At 39.2% G+C, this 17,080-nt stretch overlaps 1 protein-coding gene across 2 annotated transcripts in view; it reads left to right on the top strand.

Moving 5' to 3' along the window:
• THRB (thyroid hormone receptor beta) overlaps window positions 1-17,080 on the top strand; it is a 128,392-nt gene that overhangs the window by 17,375 nt on the left and 93,937 nt on the right. For both annotated transcript variants that reach the window (XM_030503221.1, XM_030503231.1), the window contains exon 2: window positions 1,400-1,502. The gene's annotated coding sequence lies outside the window, so the exon portion shown is untranslated. The remainder of the gene's footprint in view (window positions 1-1,399; window positions 1,503-17,080) is intronic.

The following is a 17,080-nucleotide window of genomic DNA, read 5'->3' as shown; positions in this document are numbered from 1 at the left end:
ATGGGAAGTCTTACATCAGAGAAGTAGGAAGCAAGTGGACTGTTTTGTGTTCCATGCCACCAGCAGCAGCAGGCTCCCTGGCACTTCAGTGCCAACAGTTCCTCTCATACCAAGAGAAATGCCTTCTCCCCTGTCCCTTTACCCCAGCAACCAGGAGGTAGATCTGTACAGGTAGATGAGCTGGGCCCAGTATGCATATCAGCCATGCAAGGTCTTTGCTTCTGTTTCTTGTGGTGTTGGTGGAGTCTCAAGAGTAGCGGATTTGGGAGCTAAAAGTCATTAGAATGAGAGAGGATGTTCCTGTCTATGCCCAAGCTTTTGCTACTGTAGTCACTCCCATGAAACCACTGTAACTTGAACTTCTTACAGCTGTGAAGAGGGAAACCAGGAGGTGCAGGAGGCATTGCAATCAGTCAGTCAGGAAATCCCTGTAATGGCCAGCTGCAGCTTGTAGGCTAAAGTTGTTTTCCTGCACTTGTCAGTGGGGAATATTTTTCCTGCCAATAGGCCATCACGGAGATGCCTCAGCTTTACATCCAGGCAGATTGCTAATGCATCCAGGCAATGACAGGTAAAATGGTCTGTGTTCATGTGGCTCTGAGACTCTGGAGAATTGTGGAATCATTTAATAATCAATCTTTATATTTATGCTTCAAGGCATGCCAGATTCTGCAAGCATTTTGTTAGCTTTAAATGTGATTTGTGCAGTTTTGTTTTTATACAGCGCTTTGGGATGCTTAGTGTGGAAAGCTCTTAATATAGGTGTAACTTAATGTGCTGTTCAGACTTCTCATTAATTTGCTTGTCTTCACTCTTACCCAGAGGTAAAATACAAATCCTATGGAATGAGGAGTTTGGAATAAAATGATAGAAAATGGGGCTCTGAAATAAAGACATTTAGCACTGAGGACTCAGACTAGCGGTGGAGGAAACAGAACAGGATGTTCAGAAAGTCCAAGCCCTTTGGCAAGAGTTAAGGAGCTTGCAAATATGCAGGGCTACAGTGAATTTGTGAAACGGTGTTTGTTTTCCTAAACTGAATGCTGGAAAGCATCCATTTCACGCTTTGCCTTTGCCAGCACCCTGATATGTATTGTAGCACTCATCTTATGGCCTCTTTATTCTCTGAGAAGTATTTGACTTAGTGTTTAGAAGTTATTTGTGCTTCCTGCTTTCTTGTGGTTCTGACATGATCATGTTGTGGCTACAGGTCTAAACTTTGGAGTCTTAATCTTTGGTCCTGCTGTACTGTCCTGTTTCTGATGTTTATATTTTAACTGCAGCAATGGGCTTGAAAGACTACGCTTCCACTTTGCTTCACCATTGCTTTGTCTGCATTGGTAAGTTAATCAGGGCCAGGACTTCTATCTTATGATTGTCCATATTGTTTCATTTCTAGCACATGCCATGACATGGTTTTGGCCCGTGCCAACTAGCACACTCCCAGATGACACCTCTGGCGGGATGGCGAGGGACTGTTCTCAGCAGGCATTATTGAAAAGGTAACAGTGTTTTGCAGAGGAAAAGAGTCTTAGTCTATAGCACTAAGATCTTTTCTCTTTGAATAAGAGTCAGGTTAGGGGCACAACTCAAGTTTTACGTCAAGCTAGCAACACAGCAAAAACCAACCCCATGAGCTTGAGTGAGCTTTCTAGAGAGTGGTCTTCCATCATGCAGCCAATTTGCAAGCTCACAACAAAGCCAGTGTTGTCAAAGGCCCACAGCAGCAGGTTAGAGAAATAATGACTGTTCTGGTATGTATATTTTTACTTACCACACAGGGTCATGGTAATTGCACATACAGATCATACATTTGCTTGCACACATGTCTTTTTTTTTTTTTCTTTAACTTCACACCCATAGTTCACTCTTCAGGCTTTGTAACACTTTACATGAAAATAGCTAGTGCTTACTTGCCTCTGTGGGACCTCTGGTTTGTAAAAGCCCTTTGCAGTTCTCTGTTGGAAGGGATCATGGGATTCCCGAGCACTGCTGATGTTTCCAAAAACACTGTGTTGTTCCAAAAATTGTATAAAATACACCTATATATGCAATATTCTTTATAATCCTTGGTTGCTTTCTTTCTGATTTTGTTTTCCATTGTCTGAGTTTTTGGTTGCAAAGGGAGATGTTATTAAAAGCATTTCACTGCTGAAAGTACTTTTTCATTTAGGTAGTACATGGTGTACAAGTAGGATGTACATCACTAGTAGCTGTAGGCTGCATAGACTTGTTGTTTTGTCTTGAAAACAATAGGATTAGCTGCATAGTGAACATGTGTTTAGCATCAAGATGTAAGCTCCTGAGTCGCTTCTTGGTGCCTCTGGAGCAGCAAAGAAAGAAACCACTGCTGAGTCATTGGACTAAGCAGCATAGCTTCTCTCCATCATAATGCTATGAGTACAGCACTGTTATTGTAGGGATTGGAAACACTGAGCAAAAAGGATTTTGTTGTGTCAGTGCTAGGTGAAATGATGTTTTTGAAAGTTGGTTTGGTGGGCAGTTTTCTTTTGAGTCTAATGAGCGCCATGATGGTAGCAGTCATACAGAAATTTTTATGAAAAAGAAAATGCTTTTTCAGGAGGTGGAGAGCCTCCTATGTAAACTGTGCTTACAGTTGTTGCAAGCCTATGCACTGCTCTCAGTATTTATTAGCTGAAGAGACTCAAAAGTCAATCTGGAAGAGATTGTGCTGACTACAAGTTTTTGTAGCCTTTGGTGGTGCCAGCTGCAGAAATAGGTAAATCCGGCTGCAGTGGAAGGGCGTGATGGGGCAGCTCCAGCCCAACTGCTACCCTGGAGGCGTTTTGGAGGCTTTGGCTGGGAGCCGTGAAATGCACCTCCCTGGGGAGGACTGCATTGCAAACAGACCTTGCCCTTCCCTATCAGTGAATTCCTTTGGCAGAAGACTGGCACCAGGACACCTAAAATATTTATGATAAAGCTGCAATGATTTTTCCCCTCTTTGAGGTGGGGATGGGGTTTGCATTGTGTTCGTTGATTCGTATCTCACATATGACTGTTTCAAAAGGTCTTGTTATAGCAGCCACTCATTAGTGGTGGCGCTGTAGCTGGCTGAAGGCCAGGTAAAAGCATGTTTCTCAATTTCTCACTCTTACATGGCCTAAACCAAACACTTAACAGCTCCCCACTGACTTAAGTAGCTGTTGGTTGGATCAAGCCACACTGTTGTAGGAAACAGAGGACTAGAGGAGTAGCTCCTATTTTTCCTTGCAAGTTTAGCTTTCTTAAAGAGCAGAAGGAGAAGAACTGAAAGGTCCTCTGCACGCCAGCCCAAAGGATTACCTTTGAAATAGGGTATGTGTTTATATATATGAACAGATTAACATTAGAAGTAACTTAGAGGTAATAAAATAAGCCTTTATGAAAGCTTCATAACGCTTTCTCTTTTGTCATGGAATTACGGTCCTTGGTAGCTTGGTCAACGCTGTGTAGGAAATGTCTTTGTGGGAAGGTTTTAATGCACAGGGAGAATGCTGAACAAAGCAAGCCTTCTGTTGCAAACTAAGAGTTCAAAAAATTTAAATTAGTTTATCTGTCATCCTTTCCCATTTTCTTAAATCGAGTTAATCTTTTGCAGGGAATAATTTTTCTTGTTCATTTTATTTACTTCCTTTATATAAGGAGGGAAAAATGTTGGGGTCACTTGGGAAATAAAAAGTCGTAATAAGAGCCAAACTCTGCTTCAAGCAGAAATTGGACCACAGCAAATGTAGGTAGACCAGTGCTGGCTCACTTGAACTACAATGACACTTAAACTGTTGCTGAACTAAGTATGCAGGTCAATGGGTAGGTCTCTCCATCCCATACCAGAGCTCATACTGCTTTATGATTGAGTGCTTTTATGACCTGCATTAGCAAGATTAAAGTCAGCACTCTGCTTTGCCTGCCTAGCTCTTTTCTGAGTGCAGGGGGGAAATTCTGAACGCAGGGGGAAAATACTTGTGAAATCCTAAGCACGCAGAGAACAATGAGAGATCCACATTTATCTTGTTGCAGTGATTTTGGGGCTTTTCCGTGCTTTCCTGCAGGACAAATTGCTGTGTTGCCTCAGTTTAATTAGTGTTGTTCAGACATCATTTATTCAGCCCCTACCCTTGCACATGCGCCACAAGTCACAGATGTGGAAATCTTGGATTTTTTTTTTTTACAGCATTCATGACAAAAAGGCAGTTGGCTTCAGAGATCAGAGGCATCTTTGAATATGAAAAACCTCTTTAAGTATATGCTTTTGTAAAGACAGTTGCTCATTCAGAAGACCACAGTCCAGTTCAAGTACCCTCAGCCGGAACCTCATCCCTCTGCTGCAGTGTGGTCTTGCTCCTGTTTAGTCAATGGGTGGCTTGAGCCACCACAGCTCGTTACCCAGGCTTTTCATCAGCTGCTGAATTTTGTTTGTTTTCTGGAGTTTGTGTCCTTAAAAATATGGTAGCCATCAGTAGAAAAACAACTGAAAGAAGAAGCGTCAGGTTTGCTCTCTTTTTTAGATACTGTATGGTTCAATAACAAATAAAGGGTATAGATTATTAATTTTTATTCAAACAAATAATTGCAGCAGCTGGAGATGAAGGGGAACAGCCTTGAGATGAAACTAAAATTTGCAGCGCAATTTTATGTATGTTCTTGTTGAATCATTCCCATGCAACCCAGCAATGGCAGAGAGATTTTGGGGATTATGTTCAGATTAAATGTCAACAAGAGCTGAGCCTTGGCAGTACTCCAGGAAGGTCATATGAGGAAAGTCCCAAACTTCTACACTGAAATTAAAATGTGTTCTGATTAGTACCCATAGTATGCTGCAAATGTTAACGCAGCTAATGGATAATGACTTGGGTTAGGAAATCCCATCATAACTTGTTTTTTTTTTTTTTTAACTTTTTAAAATTAGATTCAGGAGGTTTTTGCTGCTTTTTGGTATTTAAGACTTTGTCAGTCATTTTATTTGGGGTTTATGCTTCTACTGTAAAAATGTTTTCTTGCCAAGTTATACGTAAATAGAACAATAACTTGCGAATACTTTCACAACTAGTATTATTTCACAGAAACGTTCCTGTTATTGCTAAGATGAGGTCTAAGATATTTTAATTCAATGGCATTTATGGGAGAATACTTTATTATTGGAAGGGAATGAGAAAATAAATAGTTGGGAATTGCTCTTTCTTTTTATATATCTGCGGTTGGTCTTTGACATTCCAAAATACTTGTGGAATTATGAAGGAATAGGCTGACAGTCTCATACTGCATTGAGAACATCTAGTTTTGGTTTAATCTTATCTCCATTTACAGTAGATTGGTTTTAACTGTGTAAGGATGTTCGTACTCTGAGGGATATCTACACATGGAATTGTAGGGCCTTAGCTATAGCACTTGAAAGAAACACTCTTAATCTACTTGCCATCCCTGAAAAAAGCTGAAACTATTTTAAAATCGATTTATTAAATCCCTGAAGTACTCTAAATGTGATCTTACTACTGCATATGATTAAGGGTATATGATCTTTTCATGTACTGTTTTGTTTGCTCCCTTAGCACTAAATCCTGCAGTGGTGTGAGCACACCTTCCTCATGCCCTTCATGGGTGTTGAGTTTCATTGAGAGAATTTTCATAAGACTTTTTTTGGATGTGACCAACATACTGAATTAAACCACAGCTGTTGGATTTGGTTTGACAGTGAGCTTCATTATACACTGCATTGCTCCAAAACTGCCTCATGTAAACAGGAGCAAAACTTGGAGTCGTTAGCTAAAGCAGCTGATGATTCTGTGGATTCAGGAATTCACCTTTCATTTCTAATTATATATGCATCCCATATTTATAAATCAGACTTTAGGTATACTGTAGACACATAAATACATATTTATGTACATGTGTACATGTGTGTGTGTAAACATATGTGTATATGTGCATGCTGAAGTTGATTTTCCCCTTCCTCCTCCTGTTTTTCCCCACCTTGCCTTCTGCAGTGAGGCACAAGGGAGCGGAGAAAACTGTTTTAGCTGACTGAGGCCAACATTGCCATGTGAGGGTCTACAAACTGATCTACAGTTTATTAAGCATGGAGGTTGGGAGATTACAATTAGAACAATGGGAAAGGGTCCCAATGATAACAGTGGGGTAAAAAAATCATACTGGCCAGGAGACATGGGGGACTGCAGCAGCAGGGCACAAGGCTGGGTGACCAGGTCCTGAGGCAGAGGTGCTGTTGGGTTTTGCAGTACAACACATTCGGTCGGTTTGTTGTTTGTGAAGGATATGGTATGCAATCCTCAACGTGTTAACACTTCTTTAAAGTGCAGAGTGGAGAAAGTGCAGTTTAGAAGTCAGTCCTTTAAATATTGTCAATAAAGTAAATTCATAAATCATTTTAATAAACACCTTACATCGTACCACTTATTTGTCTTGAATTATGAAATTAATAGGATTTTTTCCATTACTTTTACTAGACCTTCATTTAAATTAGTCAGTGGAATTTTGCCGTCCTACATCCCGAGACACACAGTAATAAATCAACCTTTATTCCTTATTTCCTTATTTATTTTGTTTGAAGGTAACATGACAACAAATATTCTGTTGGCATACATTATTTCTTTGTACTACAAAATATGCAAATATCTCAATGATTATACTTTTATCTCTCTAATATTTTAAAAACATGATACAACGTGTTTCGCCAATAAATGGAGTTACATAAAAGCAGCTTCAGATCTACATAATGCTTTTGCAAAACACTTCCTCTATTTCAAGTTATAATGTGTGTTCAGCTTGGGAATATGCTTGTAGAGAAACTTCATTTACCTTACACACTTGTGCGTTCTCTTAGGTTTCAGATTTTTTCTTTTAATTAATTGTTTTATCACTTTCTGGGCTCCTGGCTGCCCGGGACTGGGAAAAGTTTGGTAAGTTATAGTGCTGCTGAGTTCTGCAATTAAATTGAGTTGGTTTCTTGTTTATGAAGCATGCAGTTTGACTCCCTTGAGCTTTTTTCCCCCTTCTGTGTGTATTTTCTGTAACTGGATGTTTGTTTTCTAGTATTAAACCTTAGTGGCTTGACAATGCCAGTTTTCCTTCTAACACTGGCAGAACCATCAAAACTGGCATTACCCCAGCAGCGTTCATCCTGCCCTGTACCTGTGCAGTGCTGTGTCACCAGCATTTAGGCAGCAGTTTTTTAAGGGACTTCAAGCTCTTTTGGCTCGGCAGTTGCACAAACATGGAGCAGCCTCACTCTACACGTGTTGCTGCACCCTGGTACCCTGCTCAGAACAAGGACTGTAAAGGCGGCTGCGCTGCTTGGTACCTGGAATGGATGTGGGTTACCTGGGCGTGCTGGCCACCTAGCCTGGGTTCTTTGGGGCACAGGTTAGTGCTACTAGAGTATTGAGTACTTAAGGCTGCGTAAGGTTGTATCCTGAATTATTTTAAGTGTTTTAGCCTAGTGTGGAAAGCAAAATATGCTAGGGAGGAGTAGGTATATCTCCCCCTTTCCCAAAGAAGGGAAAGAAACACATAATGATAGAAGAATTAATTACCTCTTAACTCTGGCTGTACTGTCTCAAGGTTTTCTCTTTATAAAACCACATAGCATTGCTAAGCATCTATTTGTTGGGTGAAACACCCAGGTATGCTTTATATATACAAGTGATTGTAGCCAGAAGCATTGCTGCTGCCACTTTATGGCTCAGGTCATTCATGATTGCAATAGTGAGATTGCTTGTGGCAGGCTCCTCACTGTGAGAATGGTCCTTTGTTTGAAATCTGTGCTATACTTCCGATTTGCAGATTGCTTCAGCGCTGCTGCTAAATTCAGGGTGTTACTCAGTGTAACAGTAAATAATTGGGAAGGTTCATAATTGAGTTAAAAAGCTTTAATCATCACTTTCATTGAGATGACACTGCTTCCTATTGTTCTTAAGGATGGGGTTTTTTTTTAATCTGGGGTGTTTTGGTTTGGGTTTTTTGTTTTGTTTTTTTTTTTATTAGTGTCTTGTCTTTTGTTTGTTTTGTTTTGGGTTGGTTTTTTTTTTTTTTTTTTTTTTACTCTACCTGCTGATTAGAACTGGGTAAGTACTGCCCAAGAGCATTTCGCTACTTATGACCTCATAAGAGGTGTTCTCTGTTGATAATGGTGGTACTATATGTACACATAATTTTTCATTAGTGTTTGGATTCAATTTATTTTTATCATTTACCTGTAACTTTTTTATAGATAAAATGATGCTAGTTTCCATAAAATAACTGCTGTCACATCCCCATGTTACAAGGCGGTAATCTCCCACGGCAGGGTGATTGCACTTTGTGGTGGAACTGTGCCCAGAGTGTTTTAGGTAGTATTTCTGCTAGCTTATGGCTGGGATTTGTCTCCTGTGCAAACGGGTGGTCAGGCTGAAACCAAGGCGTGTTGCACTCCAGATCTTTCCCCCAAGGGGAGTGTGCCTGTGCGATCTTCCTCCCTCTGCGCAGAGTGGCTGGGTTGCGCATCCCTGGAGAGGCAGACTAGGAGCAGTTGGTACCGGAGTCTTCCTTCTCTTCTGGCACCCCACAGTTTGCAGGCAGGTCTGGTGGCTGTGTGGAGAGGAGGCAATGATGAGTCCATCGGAATGATGAGTCAGTGTTGATGGCTGTACACAGTATTTGTACTTCCCTTTTGGAAAAGGAAGAGGTCATCCCAGCGCAGGACCAGCACTTCAGAGGGAATTGCCATTGCTGTTTGCTGCAGTAGAAGTCTAAACTAACTGTGTTTCCCATGGAGGGTGTCAGCAGCTTGTAATGAAAACACAGACCAAGCTCGGTTCCTGAGAAGTACATCTAAAGCTAAAACAGTCCTTTTGTTTTTAATTCTTTGATGCCTCATTTTATCCTTGCACCTGAGATTTCCTGATGTTTTAATTTGAAACTTTACTGTTTCTCACAAGGTGAACATGGCTTAAAATAAATCCAGTGCAAGCATTGCAGGGGCTCTGTCCTGTGCTTGGGCATGTGACTTCTCAATTACTTCATATATATTCTACAAGAGAAGATTGTTTAGGTTATATATATGTTAGCTATGAATTTTCAGCCCCAGTGTGTCTGAATTTTGTTGCGAGTAAACACTATGTTTATGCACTCACTTTCAGCAATAAAAAAGCAGCAAGTAATTGTTTGACAGGTAAAATAAAGCATTTGACTTTTCTGTATTGTGTAGGGCATTATGACAGATTTCTTCTGCTTGTGCAGCATTCAAATGATACATCAGTAGGATAACATTACATTATGTTATCTGTCTGCACTTCTACAAGCAATTTCATTATTTTAGGAAGAATTTACAATGACCTGAAAGCCATTTTGTTATGTATCTAGTAATAATTAAATACATATGACTTTGTATAGTGTAACACAGATCTACGTTTTCTGCATCCTATAGCAAGAGATAGACAATTACTACTCTTGAGATACCTGCCAGGTAGTTGAATATAAAACCTGAATTTTTTATTGAAGGTTTTGGTAATCTCTGAAGGTAGGAGACTAAATGGGAACATGACTTAATAATATTGTTTGCCCAAAACAGCTAAAGGGTCTATGTTTACTCATTACCTTTTTTACACATCTTTATCGGGGCTGTTTAAATTGCAGGCTTTCATGTCGATTTGGACCATGAGTGTATTTGACCTTGCTACCACTACGTAAAGTTCTCAGATGTTGTTGGAAACATGGCACTTCTTGCTGGTTTTTCCAGTATCTTGGAGAGTGAATTTGCCATTCCTAGTTGTCAAGATGGTGCATTACCCTTAGATGTCCAAGAAGATGCAGATTGAGTGTACTACAAATAGCTGAACAGCCCTTAGTAAATGAACTGAGTAATGCGGATTAATATAGTGTTATCTTGTTATTTAGTGCAAAAGATTTTTCGCCTTTCATTCAAAAAATAAGGTTAAACTGCAGGATCCTGTTCTTGGTGAACTGCTTGATGTGACAGTTTTATGTATATAAAAAAAAATCCTGATTTTTTCACTAGAAATAATTCCTATGAAAGCATATAAAACCTTTGTTGTGATCAGAACTTAGTTACCTAGTTTAATAGGTATCCATGTAATTTTTACTATGGCATGCTTGAGGAAGTCCAAAGGATATTATGTTGGTTATAAGCATTATGAATGTTAGAAAATATATTGGGAGTCAGGGGTACTGGCTTCTGATGTTGTCTCCCAATTGTAAAAGTGAAAAATGAGCAATAATTATATTGTGACTATAATGATATGCAGAAGCTGTAATTGTAGACATAAGAGAAAAACCTCCTTGGAGTTGCTAGATTTGCATTTGCAGTTTTGTGGCAAATACCAGATTTGAAACTGTTTTGGGCAGGAGCACTAACACCATTATTGCCTGTTCACAACAGAGCAAAAATCTCAAAAAGAAAACCCTCCCATTTCCAGTTTCCACAAAACTCTTTAAAAGGAACAGTCACATGAAAATATTTGCTTAAAACTGTTTGACAATGCCATTCAAAAATGAGACGGTTTATTATCCTACTCGTTAGCTCAAGCACTACCAGATAGTGATAATTTTTAGACCTGTGATTATTCATTGCTAAACTTTTTAATAATGCTACTATTTTATTCTCTTATTGTAGCTTTCTAAAGCAATCTATGTATTGCAAGGCAGTCTGTTCAGGTTTTTTTATCATCATAGCATGCTTAATTTTTTTTATTTTTTTTTACTTATCGTATAGATAAGGACACAAAATTTTAATATACAGCCTTACTGGAGAGGAGTAAGGAGGAGAATAAGATAAATTAACCCTAAAAGCAAAAGGCAAAATGAAGTCTAAAATCTAAGCGTCTTTCCCACTTCTCTCATTTTTTGTCAATGTCCTGCAATAACTATACCTCAAGGGTGTCTTCACTTCCTTCCTACCTCCTCCCGTGCCTGGGGTTATTTTTCCCATGCATAGAGACATCAAAATACTTGTCTGCTGAAGCGCTTGTTTTCAAGACCTCTGGAAATCGGTCTTGCCCTGAGATTGAATTGATCCATTGTTCAGCTTAGCACTTAATAAACAAAACATCTTTGTGCTTAGTAGGAATGGAAGTGTATTACCATGCTCATGAACTTCTACAGAGAAATCCATTTGATCAGTCTTCAATATAACAATATTGTTGACGAAATTTCTGGATGCCTAATATCATTGTTTGCTATTACCAGAAGAATTTGGAACTCATGGTAAAGGCCATTACACCATACCATAGTAAGTCTATATTTCCCTATATTCTTCTATCTGAATAATTCTGACTGCGAACAAGTGATGGTACCATACTTCTGTACCATACTGGTGAAATATTTAAACAAAATTACAAATGTGAAAAATGGCTGTTGCAACTAGTTTGGCCAGGAGACAACATTATTAAATCTTCTGCATGTACACACCCTTCTTAATCACTGAAAATTTCATAAGGAGTTTCTGGCTTAGTGCGAGATCTTGGCTTAGAGCTGCAGTAACTGACCTTTGAAGCTGAAGATGACTTTGAAATCTATCTGGTAGATTATCTTCTGTACACCGTAGAAATGGCCTGAATCAAAACTTTGCCTGTCAGAAAAATGAACTCAGAACAATGAGTAACAGCAAACAGAATGCAGTTTTTGGACATCTAGTCTCGATTTATTTTATGAAAGTATGGTACTTGTGAGGATACTGGCCAGTCCATTTACAACAGCACCAAAGTATGCACTGGTCAAGGCAGATATCTTGGTAGGCAGAGTCACAAAAAGCTTTTGGAGGGGTCCTTTTGTCTACTGGTGTGGTGTGTGTGGAATCCTCTAGAGGTTACTGTCATCAACAACTCCCATGAGACTCCTAACAGAGAAGGCTTTTCAACACCAAATCTGAATCATGAAGTGTGTCTTTGATTGACTGCAGTCTCATGTTTGGGAGTGTTAACTAATGTCTCAGTTCAGCTGCCAACATGCTGATGCCCAGTGATACTTGAGATGTTGCAGAGGGTGCCGTGTCTCACTTGACCTCCAGCAGTGGCTCTAGAAGGTTGTCTTCTGTGGGAGATGCCCCCTCATGTTGAGGCAGTACCTGGAAACAGGCAGGAGAGTGTAGGAAACCTTCTGTTACTTAAATTCGTCTTGAGATTTTATTTTCTTCTCATCCTTTTGCCTTTGACTTTTTCCTCTAAGACTTACATATTTCTGTAAAAGGGGACCAGATTGGCAGCAAAGTTATCAGCGACTTCTGACAAGAAAAGAAGTGTTAGTCTTGGTCTTCATCTCCTGTAATAACGGCAGAATGACCAAAACTTAGTATTTTTAATTTAGTCTTTTTAACATGGAGATGACCAGGTCATAAAATGTCTTTTGCTTTGGCTGGTGATCTCCTCATTACAGAATTGAAGGCTTCTTAGGGCAGTTCAGTGAAGATTGCAATGTGTTTCGTCTTGAATGACAGCCAGAGGATTCCAGCATGGTCATTCTGGCACAGTTGGTATGTTTTATAACACAGGTGTCTACATGTGTGTAATAAATCTAGTTATGCTGTCCGATCTGAACAGATACTTTTGAGTTATGTGCTACAGTGAACAAGGCTGGTAATTTAGCATGTCAGTAAAACAAAATACAAGCAGCATTTCTGTGATGTGTATGATATACAGTAATTCTGTAACATAGTGGCTCCATTGTGTGAGCCATTTTTAAATCGATGTTAAAGATTTTCTTGTTTCAGATCTTTATGTATTTTCTTTTATCACTAGCTGTCTTCCAGTCAAAATCTGCAAAACTGATTCTATTCTTGCTTACAGTGGTATCAGCCGCTCAGGTTAACCAGCAACAGTCCCTGACAAAGGGTATAAAATCAGTGAGGAAATGAAGAACTGAATTACACACGTTAAAAATATATGGAGTAAACTAAAATCATCAGTACCCTGGCATTACCAAAGAGTCCTTTTTCCAGGTGATGTTCCAGTCTATTCTGTGAAATCAAGAAGGCTTTTTAATCCTACCCATATCCCTTACATCAGACTGTTGCTAGTTAAGTTACTAAGATTCAGCAATGTCTCAGGTGTTCTGGAAATCTTAGGGAGACAGACTGGCTGTTTTACTGCAGTAAGTGTCATCATTAGCGTTGTGACTTTTGGGGCTTTTTTTACACATTTTCTTACAAATTTTTGAAGGCTCAGTCCTTATTTCAGATTAATGCTCTGTAGGATTGACCTAATTATCACTATATTCATTTGGAGTCCTGTGATCTCCAGGGGAAGGTAGAAGATCTTCAGTGTTTTGTAAAGCTCATGAATGGCTGGGGAAAAAAAAAAATAGGCTCAAATGTGTTAACTTCCATGGTTACCATGAGTGAATTAAAAAATGAGACTTTACAAGGAGACGGTTAATATTGCATTTAATAGTTAGCAAAAGTTCTTCTAAGCCCCGAAGGGTATGCTGTAGTTTGGACTCTGTTCCTCAAGTGCCTGAGGCGTTCCAAGAGTTGCCTCCAACTCTGGGGGAAAAAAATAGAAGCTGTGACCAAAAATTTCAAAAATGTAGAGAAAGTTCTGGGTTCTCCATCGATTTGGGTTTTTCCTTAAAGGCATCCAGGGTAGTGTGCTGAAGTTGAGATCAGGATCTGTAGATGAGAATCTATATAGTATAACTATATCTACATAGAATATCTCATTGTATCTGTATATTCAGGATCTATACATGAGTTTTATTATTTAAGGGATGTGGCCTGCATAACATGTTAAATGATAATCCAATTCCTCATTCCTTTAAATGCTTTATTTGGAAAAGTCCAGCATCCCTAAGAAGCCACCTGGATGTGAATTGATAAATGGGATCATACCAGACTCTTTTCCCTTTTCTAGTGTTGTGGTTTAAACCCAGCCAGTAACTCAGTACCACGCAGCCATTTGCTCTCCCCATCCCCAGGTGGGATGGGGAGGAGAATCAAAGGAGAATCAAAGGAATGTAAAACCCACAGGCGAGATAACAAGGGAAATAACAAGGAGAGAGATATAAAATTAAAGGAGGGAAAAATAGCGAGCAACCAACCAAAACAAAAAACTCCCAATAAACAGCAGTGATGCACAATACAATTGCTCACCACCTGCTGACCGATACCCACCCTGACCGAAGCAGTGATCGATCTCTTCTGGGTAACTCCCCCAATTTCTACACTGAGCATGACGTGCTGTGGTATGGAATACCCCTTTGGCTAGTTTGGGTCAGGTGTCCTCTGTCTGCTTCCTCCTGGCTTCTTGTGCCCCTCCTCATTGGCAGAGCATGAGAGACTGAAAAGTCCTTGACCAGGGTAAGTGCTACTGAGCAACAAGTAAAACATCGGTGTGTTATCAGCATTGTTCTCACACTAAAGTTGAAAACACAGCACTGCACCAGCTACTAGGAAGAGAATTAACTCCAACCCAGCTGAAACCAGGACATCTAGGATGGTTTATCTTTTCACTTGAGCCCTGAGGTGTGATCCTGAGCAGACTAATCCTAAATGTCTTTGCTTCGGGGAGTGTGTACATTGCTCCTGTTGCTTCCCTTCCTCCTGCTCAAGATACCCAACTAGAGCTAACGATAGCTTAGGTGAATTAACAGCTTTTCCACTTTATTGATCATCCTGAGTTTAGGAGCATAAATTCCCCTCGTGGTCTGTCTGAGCTGCCGGATGAGACTGAGGGGATTGTTCACTACAGTGTCTGGAAAAAGTAGATAAATGAATCCTCTTCATACAGGGAATACTGTTTCAAGAAAACCACTTCTTTTCTGTGCCCTGATGCAATGATAGTCAGTTAATTGTAAAATCTAGTTTTCTTAGGTGGGTATTGTGGGGTGTTACAATCCAAACTTGTAAAGAGCATTAGAATCTGTATATATAAAAAGGTCAGTGCTCATACAAAACACTGTGTAAACAATTTATGCGTTGTGCTTAGATTCAGCTGTAATTACATTTTGTGGCCAAGAGGAGGAAGGAAGCACAATTTACAAGTGTTTGGGATGTTTTTCAAGGGTTTTGGCACTGCAACAGTATTAAGGCTCTTTTATTGTGTATTGCAAATCTTTCCTAGTTGAGGGTAATAAGGGTGAAAGCAAGAAAGCCATGATATTGATGACCATGCTTATAAGAGTTATGTGATAATCCATTCTAAAGCAAATGGTGATATGCAATAAACACCTGCCACAAAGAAAAAAAGCATTGGGTGTCTACACCTTGGTGAAAAGTTAAAGTGAAATACCTTTCCTGTGATACTGCATTTCCCTTGATTGTCATGTGTATAAATTGAAAATAATTGCACCTAAATCAGTTAAATTATATTGCAGATCTACAAAAGATGTGAATTAACTCCAGCTACTTGTTTACTGGAGACCTGAAAAGTTCCAGTACACATTTTAAAGGCAGTGTATGTTGTGGTCTCCCTATACCTGGCATTAATGTGGATAGTTAAGAAATTGAAATAAATTAGAAGTGTCTATGTAGCAATGAGTTGCAGATCTGATCGGGAGAACAAGAGCTCCTATGAATCAGGTTCCTGCACTGGACGCTGTAGGATTGCCAGTCTTCAGACATTTGTGGGTGATAGTTCTGAGAACAGGCTTCAGTTTAAAGCAGACACTGGCATAGAGGTAATCTTTGTCTGATCACTCCATGCTTTCCACCTAGTAACAGAAAGTAGTATATTTAGACAAGCAGTTATAGTTTTTTGTGTGTGTTTGCATGCACAGGATGATTTAGACTTTAATATAAAAAAAATTTGTGTAAGTTAAATAATGTCAGTGTGGTGTTGACATGGGAGTAGGTGACCAAGCCTTAGGTGCTTTAACTTCTTCAAGTAAATCTCAAGAGCGTGCATAGGGTGCATCAGAACATAGGTGCAGTATGCAGTGGGTGTTATGCTTGTAGTATCTTAGATGTCATTTGAATAAAAATATTAGAGGCTTTATGCCTTACAGATTGAAAATGAATGGAATGAATGAAGAATTGGACGGATGTTGAATTAATTGTTCCAACACCAACTTTCAAGTGAGGCTGGATTGAAATTACCCTGCTTCTGATTTAGAATTGGAAGAGTTTTTAGAAACCAAAACTAAATAGAAACAGAGGATTGAAAGTTACCATCTGGTTCATGGAGAACAATCCTATGCTTTTGGCAACATCTACTGCATATATTCTTTATAGTAAGAAGACCAATGTAAAATTAGTTTGTCACCATATATTAATGTGTTCTGCTTGTATGGATACAATCTCTAGGCTTCAGGTACATGGCATCCATAAAACAGTGACATAGACAGCAAATATGACACAGACTAGGTTAAGGAAGGAACAAAACAGGTTTTATTGGTGATATCTTAAGTATTCAGAAAGAATTGCACCTGGTTTTGTCACTATGAAATACATGCAATACTAGTAAAACCCTTCATGCTAGCCTTTCCTGGTGATTTTTTTCAGTGATGATGCACACTCTTTTGTATGAGAAGGGAAAGAAGCTAATTAAGTCCTTTACAGGTACACATGAAGTACGCAATAAAGAAAATCTTGTAAGAGAGCTGCTTAAGGTTATAGTGTTCATCCGTCGGCCTCAGAATAAAACTCTAATTGTAATCCTAGTGTGGTGAGTGGTTTATGTTATGTGTGTAGCACAGGTATCATAATAGTTTTGCTTCTTTGATGTATTGGTAATTTACTGAATAGTGGCATGAGGTACTGATTGGTTTTATGCCTTAAGAACATGGTATCATTTTAATGCATACCATGTATGAATAATGCTTCATATTCCTCAGACTGAAATGGTTTGGATGCCTTCTATGTTTTATTGAGGTCTAGTGCTATATTTAAATGTGTTTTACCTTACTGATTTACCAGCTTTTCATAAGCATATCTGAATTGCCTCAAATACCCTCCTATCCCAGATCATTCGATCTGTGTTACAGTCACTCAGACACCAAGTCCTGACAGCTGCCTGTCCTGTATAGTTATCTGTGCTTTTATTCTTTGATGGAAAGTGTAATTAGAGAACAATGATTTAGCTTTTGGGTTGACATACGCTTCAAACTTACTACAATACTCTTCATCTGCTGCTGTCAT

Source organism: Strigops habroptila, chromosome 1 (assembly GCF_004027225.2).
Source record: "Strigops habroptila isolate Jane chromosome 1, bStrHab1.2.pri, whole genome shotgun sequence".
NCBI lineage: Eukaryota > Metazoa > Chordata > Aves > Psittaciformes > Psittacidae > Strigops > Strigops habroptila.
This window is presented reverse-complemented; position numbering and strand designations above follow the sequence as displayed.